We start from the raw sequence: 7018 nt of genomic DNA on the forward strand, positions 1-7018 counted from the left end.
AGCACGGCCTCCCACTGCTCGGGTGTGGGGTTGGGTATTTGTGGGGCCGCCTTCACGTTGGGGCACGCCCATGTGGTGTGATATAGGGAGGCGTAATCATTACAAAGGGGACATTCATATGAATATAGTGTAGGGTGGATTGCGTGTAGTATGCTTAAATGTTGGTATGTATTGGCTTGAAGTTGTCTCCATGTTACGGCGTCTTCACGTGAGAGGGTCTTGTGTGGAGGTGGGTATTGTCGTCTGTTCAATCTGTGGTGTTGTAGTATGGCGTTGTATTGTAAAGGTACGGGCTCCATGGATGCGTCCGTATCCCTCTCTTGTGGCGCCCGGGAGGCATGAGCTCGGGCTACAGCGTGTGCACGCTGATTTCCACGGAGGGACTCGTGTCCTGGAGTCCACAGTATTTCAACGTCCAGGGATTCGGAGGCTTGTTTGAGGAGCCGGTGGGCGATCGAAGATATTCGACCTCTCGCGTAGCTACGGCAAGCTGCCTGGGAGTCGGTAATATTGTGATGTACTCGTTGGTCAGACTAGAGGCGATGGCCAAGGCGATTGTTGTCTCCTCCGCTACGAGGGCGCTGGCAGTGCGGACCGTCATCGAGACCACCTCTTGTAGGTTATAGTCGACAACGCTGGCCGTCATGGCTGCTTTTTGGGGGTACTGCGCGGCATCTGTGTATAGTGTGGTGGGGAGACTGCCATATCTTGTCTGTAGAGTTTTTGCGCGAGCTTGGCGACGATCGGCATGATGTTGCGGGTGCATGCTTCTGGGGATAGGGGCTACCTTGATGTGCTCCCGGAAGTTGGGGGCCAGCAGAATTGCTTGTTCGTGGCCTTTGCTGTGTGTGGGGTAGCCTAGGCGCGCTAGGACTGTTCTTCCTGTTGGTGTGAGGGCTAGTCGTTCTCGTTGGCTTGTGAGGTGGGCGTCTATAATTTCTCTTATAGTATTATGGACTCCTAGGGCTTCAAGCTTGAGTGTCGCTGTTCCCGGGGGTAGGCCGAGCGCTTGCTTGTAGGCTTTCCGAAGAAGTACGTCTAATTGATCTATCTCCTTGGAAGTGAGGGCCAAGTACGGGGCTGCGTAGGCAATGCGGCTGATTATCAAGGCCTGGATGAGCTGTATTATGTCGTCTTCTTTCAGTCCGTATTGTTTGGTGGTGATACGGCTGACCATTCGCATGATCTGGAAGGTGGTCTGCTTGAGACGTTGGATGGTGTATGCGCCTCCGCCGTCCTGTTGTATGTGGAGTCCGAGAATGCGGACGCGGTTTACTGTGGGTATTTCTTTGTCGTCGAGGGTGAGTGTGATGTTTGGTAGTTCATTGAGTTTTCTTCGGGATTTCTGTCGAACGACTAATAGTTCTGACTTCTCGGGGGAGCACCGGAGACCACTTGTTTTTGCATATTGCTGGACGACGTCGGTCGCTTGTTGAAGGGCGTCTTGTCTCTCTCCTTCGGAACCAGCGATGGTCCAGATAGTGATGTCATCGACGTATATTGCATGCCTGATTCCTGGTATTGCGTTGAGTTTGTCAGGTAATTTCATCATAGCAATATTGAAAAGGGTGGGTGATAAAACAGCACCTTGTGGGGTTTCTGTGTTGCGGGTAGGTAACGTCGGGGTTCTGAGTGAGCCAATGCCTATTGTGGCCGTGCGGTTGCTTAGAAAGGCGCGTATATAATTGTAAGTATTACGACCACGGTTCGCGAGGCTTAGGTTTGTAAGGATGGTATGGTGAGCCACATTGTCGAAAGCGCCTTTGAGATCGAGTGCTAAAATCGTTCCGGTGTTGTGCGGTGAGATGTGTTCAAGGACTTGTTTCGTCAGCTTAAGAAGGATGTCGTGGGTAGAAAGGTGGGGCCAGAATCCGAACATTGTTTCGGGAAAGAGGTCACTGGATTTTAGATAAGGTTGAAGCTGGTTCAGAATGACATATTCCAGAAGCTTGCCTAGGCATTAAGTCAGTGAGATTGGTCTCCTATTTTCTAAGCTGGAGAGTTTGCCTGGCTTCGGAATGAGTATGATGTCCGCGTGCTTCCAGTCTGCTGGTAGTGTACCTGCTTCCCAGTGATGATTAAACAGGTCAGTAAGAGATTGCATGGTGCCATCATCCAGATTGCTCAGGAGCTTGTTATTTATTTTGTCCTTGCCTGGGGTGGTGTTTCGTGTGAGTGCATGGAGTGCTTGTTGCACCTCAGTGATAGTGATCGGCTCGTCGAGGTCGTAATTGTCGCTCCCGCTGTAGGTTGGAGGCAGTCCTTGTGCGGGTTCGAAATCGCCTATGTACCGCGTCCGCAACTCCTCCAGGATTTCGTCATCAGAACCCGGATGGTTGTGGAGGATACGTTGGATTGTTTGCTGGCTAATTCCTTGCTTTGTGTGGGGTCAAGAAGATGGCGTAGCAGCGACCATGTTTTGGCCGTGCTAAGATTACCCTGCAACTTGTTGCATAGTGGTCGCCAGTTGTGACGGGTGAGCTCCCCAACATACAGTTCCGCGGTTGCCGTGAGTTTTGTTATACGTAGTTTCAGTTGACGATTATGTTTTTGAAGCTCCGTCTCCTAACAAGGCCTCGACGTGCTTCCCAGAGGTGAAGAAGGTGCGGGTCTACGGCTGGTATGTCTGTGGTGAGTGATCTGTTTTGAATGTCTGGCTACTCCTTGATGGAGCTCTCGTACCCACTGCTCGAGATCCGTAATACCCGTTGAGGAGTCATCCGCTCGCTCTTTGCGAAAAGCTGTCCAAACTGTGAGTGTTTTCTTTTTTATCGGGTGGCGTGCATGCGTAACGTTCAATGTGGTGGCAAGTATGTAGTGGCCACTGCCCAGAGTTTCCTCCGTGTTGTGCCAGGCAGCTTGCTGTATCCCTTTAGTGAGGGTGAGGTCAGGGCATGTATGTCGGGCGACGCTGTTTCCTAGACGTGTGGGGTATGCGGGGTCTGTGAGGATGGTGAGACGGTGCTGCTGTATCGTGCACTGGAGTGCAGTGCCTTTTTATGTGGCTGTCGTGTAGCCCCATGCCTGGTGAGCAGCGTTGAAGTCACCTACAATCAGCAGGCTATTATTTTTGGCTATGCCAATCGCTTTAGTGATCAAGTAGTCGAACTTGGCCTGCTTCTGCTTGGGTGGGTTGTATATATTCAGTATGAAAAGGCTCTTTCGGCCTCGTTGGAGCGGCAGGATCTCAATTAGGTTATGATCGACGTCACTTCCGTCTATTGTGTGTTGTGTGGTTGTGAGCGTTTTAGCTGTAAGTGTGGCCACGCGGCTTTCAGGCGTGGTGGTATGTGTGTTGTAGCCAGCTTGAGTTGCGTGTGTGGCTGTTTCCTGTAGTGCGATTACGCTTGGTGTCGTTTCGGAGTTACTTATGTACTGTCTCAGTGATCCTTGCTTGCGTTTGTAGCTGCGGCAATTCCATTGCCAGATTATGAGTGGGTTTTCGTTCCTGTGGTTGGTTTTGCTATTCGTCCTGGCTGCCGGGTGGATCGGCAGGGTGTCCCTGCTCAACTTCCTGTTGTACTAGTGTTCTGACTTTTTTGCGTCGCTGATCTTTTGCGAGCCGTGTTTCTTTAATAACACTTGCCAGTTGCTGGATGCTTTGTTGCATTGCTAAAAGCTGCCGTTGCAGTACATGGACTTTCTCCTTGACTTGTGCGATTTCTGTCGGTTTTGCTGATTCCGCGAGAATCATGGGTTCAGAATGTTCTGAAGATGATGGCATTGAGGGTGCGGTTATTGGTGTGGAATGCTGAGTGGCAGTACGAGTCGCGTATAGTTCTGCAATCTGCGTGCGAAGTTTGTTGTTTTCTTCATGAAGGCGTTTGTTTTCTTCTCTGATGGCCTAGAATTTGCAGTTGAACATCAGTATTGTGTATGGGTGAAGAATTATGTGGGGTGGGTGCTGACGTGCGTAGACGTGATGAGAGGGCCGTGCTGACCAGCTCACCGCTTGTGATCCCTGTACAGGAGGTCCGCTGAGGTTCCGGGTCGCTCCTTGTTGGTTCCGCGAGCAGGAGCGAGACCTGGAGCGGGAACGCTTCCGTTGCTGGTCTGTACGTGACCGAGACTTCGACCGTGAGTAGTTCCGGCGGCTGGTCCTTTGGGATGCTGAGGATGCCTTCTTCAGTCGATCAGGACACTCCTTGGAAGCCGTAGCATGATGCCCGTGGCATAAGGCGCACCGGGGGTGACAGGGGTGGTCCTGCGTGGGGTTCTGTGTACCACACTGGGGGCATACGTTTGTTTCTGGAGTTGGGCATACATCGGTCCGGTGGCCGACTTGGTGGCAGATGCGGCAGAAATGCGTGGTTGGTCGGTATGGTTTGCACCGTACTTCACCGCTGTAGCATCGCACGTAGAAGGGTACAGCCTTGCCAGTGAATGTGATCACTGCCGCAGTGGTTTATCTGAGCATACGGGCATGTAAGATTTCTCGGCCAGGTGCATAGAGCCCGTTAAGGAGGACTTCTGTGGGAGTTCCTGCGGGAATGCCGTGAATGACCCCTTTGACGGACCTGTCGGGTGCCGCCACGTATGCCGTGACTGCAAATTCTCGACCACCCAGGTGAATTATAGTGATGTGGCGGATGCTCATAGCTAGCTCTTCGTTTGGTGTGCTAGCAATAGCGATGTTTTGTACTGGGTCAATTCTTACAGTAAGGGTCCGTACGTGCTCAGTAGTGGGGTGCTGACATGCCAGCTTGATGCCTTCAGCAACCTGTGGCGTGGTCCAGGTGGCAAGGTTGAGTCCCTCTCGGGGACGGATGATTACCTTGAGGTCGTTTCGAGAAAGCGGTGGGAGTCGGGGTTGTCGGGGAACCGATGGGTGTCGGGGTTGGAGGGGTGGATTTGTGGGAGTCGATGTTTTCTTCCGACCGTACTTAACAGTGAGCCAGTCTCCTGCGGCAGGTTCATCAGGAAGTGGGATTTGTGCGTGCTCGAGATTCATCTCGGTGCCATCACTCGTGGCCATTGGTGCGCCGAACTGGGTCAAGGTCTTCGGCTAGACCGTACCCGTCGTTAGGCTTAGCTGGGCGGGCGCGTCTTGCGAAGTTCAGAGTCCGGTAATTCGTGGATCTTTTCTTTGACCCAAAGTAAAGCATTTTATGTAGTTTGCCGTGAGCGTTCCGTTACAAAGCTCACACCGATGGACATACGTTCTTCTATCCCTTCCCTGGTATCTAATTACCTGAGCAATAGATCGTGCTTCGTTGACATCAATGGACAAAGCTCTGTTAGCTATGGGGTCAAAAGCGGAGTTCCTCAAGGATTCGTTCTTGTCCCTCTTCTGCTCCTACTATTCATAAATGACATGTTGTCAACCATTAAACACCCTTCATTGGTTCTATATGTAGGCAACCTAAAGCTATTTGAGACTGCCAACAGTGTTCACAACTGCATTGACCTCCAAAAAGTAATTTTTTCGCTCTTAAACGAGTGCAGAGACAAGAAGCTATTCTTAAATGCTTCAAAAACTATGGTATTAAATTATACGCGGAAAACACACTACGTGGAGCTTTTATACACCTTTAGGGACGCTCCATTGCCCAGTGTCGATGAAACGGAAGATCTTGGTATGTACTTCGACAAAGTATTGCTCTTCTCTTAACATGATAAACATGCGAAACAACGTGCTCTTCGCGATCTTGGAATTGTATGTCCCATGACTTCTACTACACTGTTGCCTTTCTGGAATAGTGTTGTACAGTGCGCCTTCGACTACTAGAGTAGGCTTCTATAGTCTCTGGTATAAAGGGCAAATATAATTCTGACCTCATTGAACGCGTCAAAAATAAATTGAAATCTATTTTAAAGCACTGGTTTTACCATTACGGCGACCATTGTCCAGCCCTCTCAAATATACTGTAGCAAGGTAGATATTTGGGTGAATTGGTAAGGTTCCATGGTGAAGTAGGCGTGCGCAAATGACATAGGCAAAGCCGAAGAAATATACCTCAAATCACACTTCGAAGCTCAAGACGTTTTAAATCAGGTCTTCTGTTCTTGTGTAAGGTTATTCATGGCATTACATATTGTGCAAAGCTTCTTGATAATGTACGATTTTCCGTGCCGCAAAAGTATACCACGCAGCATTTCGCATTTTCTGCGCGGCCTTGTTGTATTAGAGACTGTCCTATGGCTCGAATGCAAAATACATGTAACAGGTATACTACCTGTATTGACAGACTTAAAAATTCATTTCCTGTGTTTTTTATATATGCCGATAATCATGTTGTATGATTAGCTCTACGTTACCTCCGTCTCCTCGTATTTTGTTTTCCTATTTGTTTCCCCGTCTCACATTGTCGTGTCTACCACATTTGTCTTCTCTGTACATTTTGTCCCGCGTATTACTTTTTACGTGCACCAATACGAAGGCTCCGTAGCTGTTCCTAGGCACTTTAATAAACATTTGATTGGTTGGTTGATTGATTGAGTGATTGATTGGTTGGGTGAAAAGAAGTAGCCGTCACCGATATAGGTGAGAGAATCTCGCCCTTGCATTTTTATTATAAAGTTGACTTTAACATGGGCTGGCCGAAGATCCGAATACGAATGGAATACTGCACGCTAACTAGTCGTATTCATATTCGAAAAATAACTATTCGGTATTTTCAAATAATAAAGACTACTTAAATATATCGCAACAACGGAATGGTAATGTTATAGCCTTCGCCTGCTAAATAAAGTATCGCAATTTAGCAGAAGTGAGTGAACAACAAAGTTTTCGAACCAATGCAGAAACAAAATAGGTAATGCAAGCTTTGTTTTCGGTTTTTCAACGTAAGCCTACGTGACAACTCGCGATTTTCGCTTGTAGTTTGTCGTTCAGTGTGCCCGTCTGGTCACTGCAATTGGCCGTTTCACAAGTGTCAACGGCGTGAAAATCCTTCAGCAGCTCCCCCCCCCCCCCAGAACTTCTAGCTTCTTCAGCAACCTATCATTTAATGTTTTTTAGAAAGCTAACCATGGAGCAGCCATTCTTTTTTGGTAATCTTGTTTGCAACCAAGCTCT

This window comes from Dermacentor albipictus, chromosome 1, assembly GCF_038994185.2.
Source record: "Dermacentor albipictus isolate Rhodes 1998 colony chromosome 1, USDA_Dalb.pri_finalv2, whole genome shotgun sequence".
Taxonomy (NCBI): domain Eukaryota; kingdom Metazoa; phylum Arthropoda; class Arachnida; order Ixodida; family Ixodidae; genus Dermacentor; species Dermacentor albipictus.